Source organism: Heterocephalus glaber, unplaced genomic scaffold, assembly GCF_053883595.1.
Source record: "Heterocephalus glaber isolate CG9 unplaced genomic scaffold, H.glaber_assembly_v1.0 deba00001461, whole genome shotgun sequence".
Classification (NCBI taxonomy): Eukaryota; Metazoa; Chordata; class Mammalia; order Rodentia; family Bathyergidae; genus Heterocephalus; species Heterocephalus glaber.
In genome coordinates this window covers 4,203,956-4,213,616 of record NW_028258308.1, presented here as the reverse complement: position 1 = coordinate 4,213,616, position 9,661 = coordinate 4,203,956, and the positions used below count along the sequence as shown (strand labels likewise).

General features: G+C 39.3%; 1 protein-coding gene across 9 annotated transcripts in view; it reads left to right on the top strand.

Moving 5' to 3' along the window:
• Positions 1-8,569: 8,569 nt before the first annotated feature.
• The window catches only part of Nek1 (NIMA related kinase 1), a 182,049-nt gene continuing 180,957 nt past the window's right edge, over positions 8,570-9,661 (top strand). For 7 of the 9 annotated variants that reach the window (XM_087217007.1, XM_021264931.2, XM_087217006.1 and 4 more), the window contains exons 1-2: positions 8,594-8,740; positions 9,053-9,176. The gene's annotated coding sequence lies outside the window, so the exon portion shown is untranslated. Of the gene's footprint in view, positions 8,741-9,052; positions 9,177-9,661 lie in introns of all 9 variants that reach the window. The other 2 variants (XM_021264929.2, XM_021264927.2) reach the window with 2 other exon arrangements.

Sequence of the window (9,661 nt, the reverse complement as noted above, 5' to 3'; positions counted from 1 at the left end):
TTATGAATTATGTATATTTTTGGTCTTCACAGCTTTTCTATAGATACATCTATATGATTTTCTGAATTTATATTGTAGGTTAGTGACTTAGGTGTGCTTAACACGTTTTGTACATTTTTATTTCTTCTTTTCCATGACAGAACTGAATATGCTCAAACAATACATTCCTGGGCTTCAAAGCTAGTACACTGCCCATGGTAATGAAGGGGTGTTCACAATGCAGTCAGGCTGATTCTGACTGCTTTCATTACTTCTATCAAGGTAGAATTTTTGAAGTGAAGCTGGAGGACCACATGTTTGAGGCCAACCTGGCCAATTTAGTGACAGCCTCTCACAAAATAAAAAGAGCTGGGGATGTAGCTTAGTGCTTCCTAAATTCAATCCCCAGTACCACCAAAAAAAAAAAAAATTGTGGAACCATTGTAATTTTTTTTTTTTTTGGTACTGGGGATTGAATTCGGGACCCTGTGCTTTCAAGGCAGGTGCAGAGCCACTCAGCTAAATCCCTGGTGCAGAACCATGGTAATATTGAAGCATAGTTTTCTTTTTCTTCGGAACCCCATTAGGCAAATTTCTTACCCTTTTTAGAAAATGTAGAAAGTCAAGTAAAACTTTTCTAAACCAAGTGGAATTTTTCATAAGAGATTTGCAGATGTTTTATGTTTTCTTCTCTCATTGAAAATAGCCTCATTTTGGAAAGAATGGCTAGATTTTGATTATGATAGATATTAGTCTGTCAATCATGCTTTCTATGATTATGAAAAAAATCCTTTTATAGTAGTATCTTAGTTCCTTCATAAAGGATTAGTCCAAGAATCTCTTAAATTGACAAGAACAAGTCTACTTGTAAATCTGTTATTTTGTGATATCCCTTGTATTCTGCAGGACTTTTTCCTTTGCAAGAATTTGTTTGCCATAAAATTAATGGTTTCTGGTATATATAACCATCACACTAGTAGTTATCAAGCTTCACATATCAAACCTTCAAAGGAACTTCAAAAAAATAATCTTGCTTAGGCACCACTTCTAGAATTTTGTTTTAATTATTCCAACGTTGGGTTTAAGCATCTCCATATTTAATTCTTTCCAGTTGATATGTCAGGCACAGTCAGAAATACTGCGTTAGACTTGGAGCAATATATTTAAACAATGTGCTGTGTGCTAGCTTGATGGATAAAGATTACATTTGTGAAAGGACTTGCTCTGTAATTGCTCTGGGGTTTTTGTCAGAACATCTAGTGATGTTAAATTTCCCCCTTTAAAGTCTTGGGTGAAAGGAAACACAGTGAGACCATAGGCAGACCCTTGGAACATTTTACATACCTTAATGTGAATACTTCAGTTTTATTTCATTGCTCCTCAGTGTTACAGAGGGGATTCTGATTGGTTGATATTTTTACTGAATCCCTTATGTCTTAGTTACTTTGAGTAACTAAGTTACTTTTCTCACCTAAGACAAGATACATGACATCCATAGTTAAAAAAGGAAAGCTTTATTTCAGCTCAGTTTGTAGAAATTACATCCATAGTTAGCTGCTCCAAGGCAGAGTAGCAGACAGAAGAGCATGGCAGAGGAGAAACAGTCCTTGGCCTGGTAGGCAGGAGGCAGCAACAGCAAGCCTCTCTTTCCTTTTTATCCTATCCAGGCTACAAGCCTTTTGAGTAGTGCCATCCACACCCAGGGTGGGCCTTCCCATTAACCACACCCAGAACTATGATAAGCGAATTAAGGAACCAATCCAGTACCACACACCCTTAATATTACCAGCATTACCCTAGATCCAGTCACCTCTGAAAAACCCCACCATGAGACTTTGGGGGGACATCTAGTTACAAGCTATAACACCTTCCTTTAGTGAAGGTGATTAAAGAAGAGTTCCTTAGGCCTGAGAGAATCCCTAGTGAAGAATTTTTGCAGACTTAACTGTGAGGTTTTTCTCACACAAAAAGAAATGACAGACTGGCTGGGCATGGTAGCTCTTGCCTATAAAACCAGCTACTTAAGGCTAAGGCGAGAAGATGCAAGCTTGAGGCCAGCATGGGCAACTTAGTGATACCTTGTCTCAAAAAAGGATGGGAATGTAGCTTAGCACTCTTTGGGTTCAATCAAATGCCACAGGGGGAGAAAAAACTCAACAGTCTACCTGATCCCCATACTCTAAACTGCTGTTGTAACCTTAAGAGAATAGGAGTTTGTACTAGTACAGTATCCTGTTGTAACAGATGCCACAAATTGAGTGGCTTAAAACAATGCAAATGAGTTCTGAAGGGCAAAGCCTCTCATTGGTCTCATTGGTTAAAAGTCAATGTTGGCAGGGCTGTTTTCTTTCAGGAGCTTTGAGAGAATCTACTTCAGGGCCTTTTGTAGCAACTAGGGGTCACTTGTATTTCTTGGCTCATTATTCTTTCCTCTCATCTACAAAGCAGCAATGGTGGGTTGAATCCCTGTATATAATTCATTTGCATATAATGTGATATATTGACTTTTCAGGGATTTGAGGCGCATGAACATCTTCAGAGGAGTATTATCTGCATACAACAGAGTACCAAACTCATCTTCTGACTGACAGTCTTAGTATATATTCTACAAAATGCTCAGATACAGGAAATATTTGGAGACATTGCAAAATAAGTTATTAATGTTTAGTTCTTTAAATAAAAATTTTTTGTTGTTGCTACAACTGAGTCTTTAGTAGTAACAAAAACTTTAACAGTATTCAAATTAGATTCACTCCTCCCCTACCAACCAACCTTAAGACCTCAAGAAAAGGAAAAAGAAGAAAAAGATGAACTTATAGTGGTAGCAATTTCAACCAGGTCTAGAAATGCCTGTTTACTAGTCTTTCTGGTACTCAGGTAGACACAAAGAGAAATAAATGGTGGAGGTGAGGTAAATCTACCCCACTTTCAGCAATTCTACTCTTGAATAGCAGGTTGTATTTTATAGAACTGGCAAAAGAAGTAAAAAAAAGAGCACTAAAAAGTCTATCCCAGTTTCTTCTAGATTATTGCTTCCAGACCTTGTCAAGCTGCTCTGAACTTTTTTTTGAGTTTAAAAAAAAGTGACATAAAATTATTTCCCATAAAAACCTAATGCGCAATTTTTTTGAAAGTTACACAGAAAAATCAGAGAAACAAGTAAAGCTATATCGATCTGCTTCATGCACTTGTGAGTTGTTTCAAACAAGGACATTTATTTCCTATGTTTCATAGATACTGAAAAGAGGGAATAGAAGAGATTAAGATATTTTTATGACTTTTCATACTATAATTTTTAAAGAGAAAATGGAAGGGATTAAGATAATTGTGCCTGCAGTCCAGATACTTTGGTGGCTGAGGCAAGGGATCACTTGAGGCTAGGGTTTGAGCCCAACCTATGCAACTTAAAAAAGAATAAGATACCATATTGTGGAAATAGTAGCATACTTCTTGAAGTTCTTTCTGATTTCACCAGCAGCAGAGAAGTAGTTGAAAATGATTGTTGCCTATCTTTTGTATTTTTCCTGGAAGATAACATTCTCTAGAGTAGCTTTGCACTCGTTTCCATTTGAGTCCTGTTATATTGAAATGGAAAAAAACAGACAGCAGAGACTGACAGTCTCAAAGCTTGGCAGAGACCAGGGCTGGGGATTTAGCTCAGTGGTTCTGCTGCCTGCCTTGCAAGCACGAGGTCCCAAGTTCTATCCCCGGTACCAAAAATAAAACAAAAACAAAGCTTGGCGGAGACTGATGGTCTCAAGGCTGATAGTCTAAGGCTTGCCCCTAACCCACGAAAGTCACTGTGCCCGGAAGACGAACTGCTGAAACACAGTTGCCTACCTCCCTATGTCTTAGCTGTAAAAACATTTACCTCCACCTCCCCATCCTTTGCTAAGTTCTGCTTCTGTAACATTCTGCTTGCTCCTCTGGCCCTGGCTAAAGAACTAAATATGAGAACAAATGGAGAAAAGGGGCCCAGACTCCGGAAAGTGACTTACACTGGGCCTGTTAGCTAGTGAGTAAACCTGCCCTTCCCTTCAATTCTCTGAATGCCACTCTTCCTTGGTCTCCAAGTGCCATTTCATTAGCAAACAGTTTTCCAATTTCGTGTAATTTTTTTCTACAGATTTCTGTCTGATCGTCAGAGAGAACTGATACATTCTGAACCAATTCAGCCAATCACATTCTCAAACCCACAAAGTGACCTCTTTCTCATGTCCTGCACAACTAAAAGCTCAGTGTTTTGTTCTATTCTTTTAGGTATAGATTATGATCTGCCTATTCAGATAGCTGACTCTCCTATGAGCCCTTGAAAGTAACCCAATCCAAAAAGCCTGAAACTCAAGAACTGACTAGATAGTGTTTTATCTCTGTATACTGAAGTAGGCTTACCAGATTAAGACCAGAAATTCATCAGGCTGCTATAGTTTAAATCCCAGGTCTAAATTTAGTATGATCAAAAAATACAATGAAGGTTAACTTTTAAAATTTTACTATAGTAAAAGACACGTTGTCATTAATTTCCCCTCAAAATATTTCCTCTTCCTTTGAACACACTTATCCTATCATGCTTGCCACTTTCTGAAACAGTTCTGGAAGTTTTCTTTCATGTCTTTAAGAGGTGTAATAAAAAATGCTATCAGTGGAAAGGCAGATTTGTGTCTAAAAACACAGTATGCTCTCATCCACCTTATTCACTGGATCTGGCACCATCTGACTTCTGGCTTTTCCTCAAAATCAAAATGACTGTGAAAGGTAAATGTTCAGGACATAGAGGCAGCCACAATAGCACAACTGAAGACACTCATGAAAGAGGCCTTCCATCCAGAACTGCTTCAGAAAGTAGCAAGAACAATGGGATAAGTGTGTTCAAAGGGAGGGAAACTGTTTTGAGGGGGATTCATGGCAATGTATTCTTCAATAAACTTTAAAAGTTTTTTCAATTCACTATTTTTCATTCATACTTCATATCTCTTTGGCAAGTTTGGAAACCAAAATAACTGACAGAATTGACCACATGCAAATTCACAAATTTCTTTGTGATCAAATCTACCGTAAAACAATTAGTGAGTGACTGACAGAAAACATTTGTTCCATAATATGTTAGATGGTTAATTTCCATATATTACAAATAGCCCCTACAAACAGATAAAAAGATAATCTAATAGCAAAAGACCAAAGGATATGAAAGGCAATCATAAGAGGAAATTCAAATTAAAAAAAAAAAATTAGAAGAGAAACAATGCTTGTGGAAATTGGCACCTTTTCTACAAAGCTATTTAGAGTGTGAATTTATTATGCTGCTCTTTTTTTTTTTTTTTTTTTTGGTACCGGGGATTGAACTCGGGACCTTGAGCTTTTGAGGCAAGCACTGGAACCACTGAGCTAAATCCCCGGCCCTATTTTGCTTCTTAAAAGTAACCTGGTGTACTAGTTACTTTTCTCGTGGCTGAGACAAAATACCCAACACCCAAAATTAAAGAAGGAAAGGTTTATTTTGGCTCACAGTTCATAGAGGTTTAAATCCATAATTGCTGGCTCCAAGGCAGGGTGGCATGGCAGAGGGGCATTGCAGAAGACAAGCTGAAGTAGCAATAAGCAGCAAGCCACAAACAACCATAGCGGCTTCTTTCTGCCCTTTTTGCCCTTTCACATTCTATCTGGGCTACTCAGTTTAGGGTGGGTGCCAAACCAATCAGTGGACTAATTTCGTAATCACCCTTAATCCTAATCCTAGCATTGCACCGTGAGTCAGTCACACACTCTAGATCTAGCCACATCTGAAAAAGGCCCACCTATGACTGCATGAGGCTTTGGAGGAACATGGAAACACAAACCATAACACCCAGGATGTGGCAGCTACTTTCCAAATGTGACTGTCATTGACTTTGTCCTTGTAAATTTTGCCTCTCTGTGAACCTTATTTTGTCCAAGAATATGACAAAAATAATGTCATACTTTTTCCTAACCTGGCCCTTAAAAGGACTGGCAACTTCCATGTCTTACTTAAAGTATAACTGCACTGAGACTACGATGTTGTGAGCAATCCAAACCAGCCATGTAGAGAGACTGGAGGAACACCAATGCTCTAGACGTGTGAATGAAGCCTCTTGGACTGTCTGGTCAAGCACAGTTGCTAGCTGAATGAGGCTAAGTGAACTATCTCAGTTGAAGTCATGTGGAACTAAAAAAACCACCTAGCAGAACTCTCCTGGAATTCTGGCTCACAAAATTACAAGGAATGATAAATTACTGTCGTTTTAGGTCACTAAGTTTTCAAGTGGTTTGTTACACAATAGATATCCAAACCATTAGAGTATTAAAGTGAAAAATGCATACTTTTGTCCTGGTAACCTACCTTTAAGAATCTATCCCTTAGAAATAACAATGCCATTGGAAACCATTTCTGAGTTTTCTGAGTGCTGGGTGGTTGAATGCATTTGGGTACATCCATGTTTGGAATATTAATGTCATTGATGTGAATTTGAATTAGTTGATCTCTGGAGAGATGTTTATGATATACTGTTAAATAAAAATTGCAAGTTGCAAAATAATGTGTGTACTGTGACCCCATTTTAAAGGATTAAGGGGCTGGGGATTTAGCTCAGTGGTTCTGCCGCTTGCCTCATGAGTGCAAGGTCCCGAGTTCGATCCCCAGTACCAGAAAAAAAAAGGATTAAAATATATAGATGCATGTTTATGTTTTTAGAAACTTAGAGAAAAATGTAGGTGATATTTGTAAAACTTATCATTGGTTTCATGGAGGAATGTACACAGAAGTGAACTTGGAGGATGAAGACTCTTGGATATGCTTATGGGTTGTTGGAAGGAAAGCAGCAAAATCTGCTTTTGTTTGAAAGAAAAACCCAACAAAATATTTAAAGAAAAAGAATAAAAGAAACCAAAAAAGATTCCTATTGTAAAAGTTATTAGACTGTACAATGCTATATAAACCAGAAAGGGAAATCATCAGGTAATTTTCTGAACTTTGGTAAAGTAACCTGGCTTACTCAACTCAACAATTTATCAAGGACATCTTTACATGTCAGTAAATATAGATACTGCTCACCCTCTGTCACGGCTTTAGGTGTTAAATTATTTGAATATATTGTAATTTATTTAATCAGTTCCTTGTTAGACATTTACATTGTTTCTAGTTTTTCTAGTTATGAACAATAATGGTTATCCTTGTGTATACATCTTGGACTTCTGGTCCTAGAACTAAAACTGAGTCAAAAGATATGCATATTGCTAACATACTTTCTGCACAGACTGCAGCTATTTATATTTCCACCAACAGTTTATGATAGGATCCTAAAGATATATTATCTGAGGACATATCTGAATAGCCATTCCTTCTGTAAGCAGCAAGAAGAATGAGGATTAGATTATCAATTGGCAAAGTTTTCATATCACTTTTCTGTAAAAATGGATGTGGGCAGAATTAGTTATTGTGCATTCAGACACCAAAATTCCTTCTCACTGGGAGTGGGAGGGATCTCGGGAGGTTAGCCTAGAAATGAAAAGAATACCGAGAACAACTCTTTAGTAGCTGCATGGAGATTGTAGGGATAAATCAAGGCAGACTCTTTCCAGGGTGCCAGCGTGGGTGACTTGCAGTGCCATCTTCTGGCAAAGAACAGAAACACTTCCAAGCTAGGCACAAAGTACTTCTTAAACACCAGGAAAGTAAAAACTGGCATGAGACCCCCAGAGAAGAGTGTGTGTGTGTGTATGTGTGTGTGTGTGAGAGAGAGAGAGTGTGTGTGTGTGAGATGGGGGAAGGTCTAGGGAAAAGGAGATAGATTTCTTTGAAGCAAAGATCTGAATTATTTGACCCCTGAATCATTTGTTTTGTTTTGTTTTTTTTCCTGAATCATTTTTTTTGTCAATGTCTGTGTTCTTTCCACCGTGGTTATATACAACACGTGAAAATACAGGCACAATGCCAGAGGACAACCAAGATACCCTACAAATTACTATCCTCCTTCACCTTCAAATTTAAACTGGCCAGTATCTCGAGGTTACTCTAGGTAAGGCAACCTAATAGCCTACAGCCTAGTAATAGGGCTCCTCGGGATGACACAAGTATTTCATTTCAGGAGAAGCTATGTATTGTTGCAAGTCCTGCCGTGAGGTTACTTACAAGAATACTATATATACACGGCCAAACCCTTCAACATACAATTTATACACAGTAGGTGTAAAGGCATAGAAAACCGTCTTTGTATTTTAAAATGTCAAGTCTTAAAAATACTTCCTTGCTGTATGCATCCAAAATGTATTTGGAAAAGGCTTGATTTTTAAAACAAAATTACTTTTTAAAACCGGGTATCAAGTAGTGAGATCTCAAGGTTAAAAAAAAATCCCTTTGTGCAATATGTATAGGAAAATTTTATAATATGCATACTCCAAGTTAGTTTCTATTCGCGAATTCTCCCCCCCCATCTCTGCTTTCCTGTACCCTTTTCATCATTTTCCAAGTCCTCTCTCCTCCTTCCAAGTGCCCTCTCTACCGCTCCAAACCCCGCACCCAGGGGCGCCGCAGCCCCTCCCACCCACCTCCGCCTCGCTCCGACTCCCGCGTGCTGACGTCACACGTCCGCGCCGGTGACGCGCCAGCCGCTCCCCCTCCTTCTGCACTCGCTCAGGCTTTGGGGCGCCAGGGTGTGTGCAGTCCCAGTCTGGAAATCGTGAACAGTTGTTCCCCTGTCCTGGAATCTAAAGGCGCTGTTGCGGGGCAGGAGGACGTGGCACTCAGGTAGTCTCCCAGTCCCCAGCGCTACCCGTCCCCACCCTCCAAGGCCACTGGGGACGAACTCTGTGGGGTTGGAGAGGTGGTAACCGAGGCACTCCCCCTGCTGCCTTCCGCCGTTTCCAAGGGGGAGGGGGATAGAAACCAGTTTGTTTCCTCCCGGCAATGTGGCTTTGCCTTACGGGCGTTGTACGAGGCAGGACGGAGTCTAGCCTGAGATGTTAGTCAGAGACGGGTGGCAGGTGTAGGAATCTCTTGCTCCCATTCAGTCTGGGCTGTGAGCTGCTGCTGTTTAGACAGACTTCGTTTCTCTTTCAGGATGTCATTTTCGAAATGTAGGATGGTGCCTCTGGCTTGTTAGGACCCACAGGAAGACCACCACATCTAGACCAATGCTTATTGGTTATCACCTCTATTCCTACTAAAGTCCGGTGTCATTGAGGTGAGTTATGCTTGGGAAGCAATGACATGCAAAATAGTAAAATCATACTGGAAACGAGACCTGTTTAGATTTGTTTATATAGAAATTGCATGGATACTCACCTTAAGTGTGTAGAAAATACTTTCATCTCACTAAAACGCTATTTGTCTAAAGAGCTGTATATATTTCAAAGCAATCCTCGGACATTTTTAAGAGCTAGAGTAACAGTGGAATTAAAATGGTAATAGAGATCTTCTTCTGGATAAGCATAAATTGCTTAGAGGTCTCCTGCCTTAAATTACTTGTATTTCCATTAGGAAGAGAAAATGAATAGCAGTTAACTGGTTATTCTGCAATCTGATTCTTGATTTGATAGTTTTCATGTGTAAGGTAGTATAAGGTCTACTTTAAGAGTTCATCATAACTTTTTTTTTTTTGGTACTGGGACTCGAACTCCAGACCTTGCTCTTTCGAGGGGGTGGTGTTGGTCCTAAGGATTGAGCTCA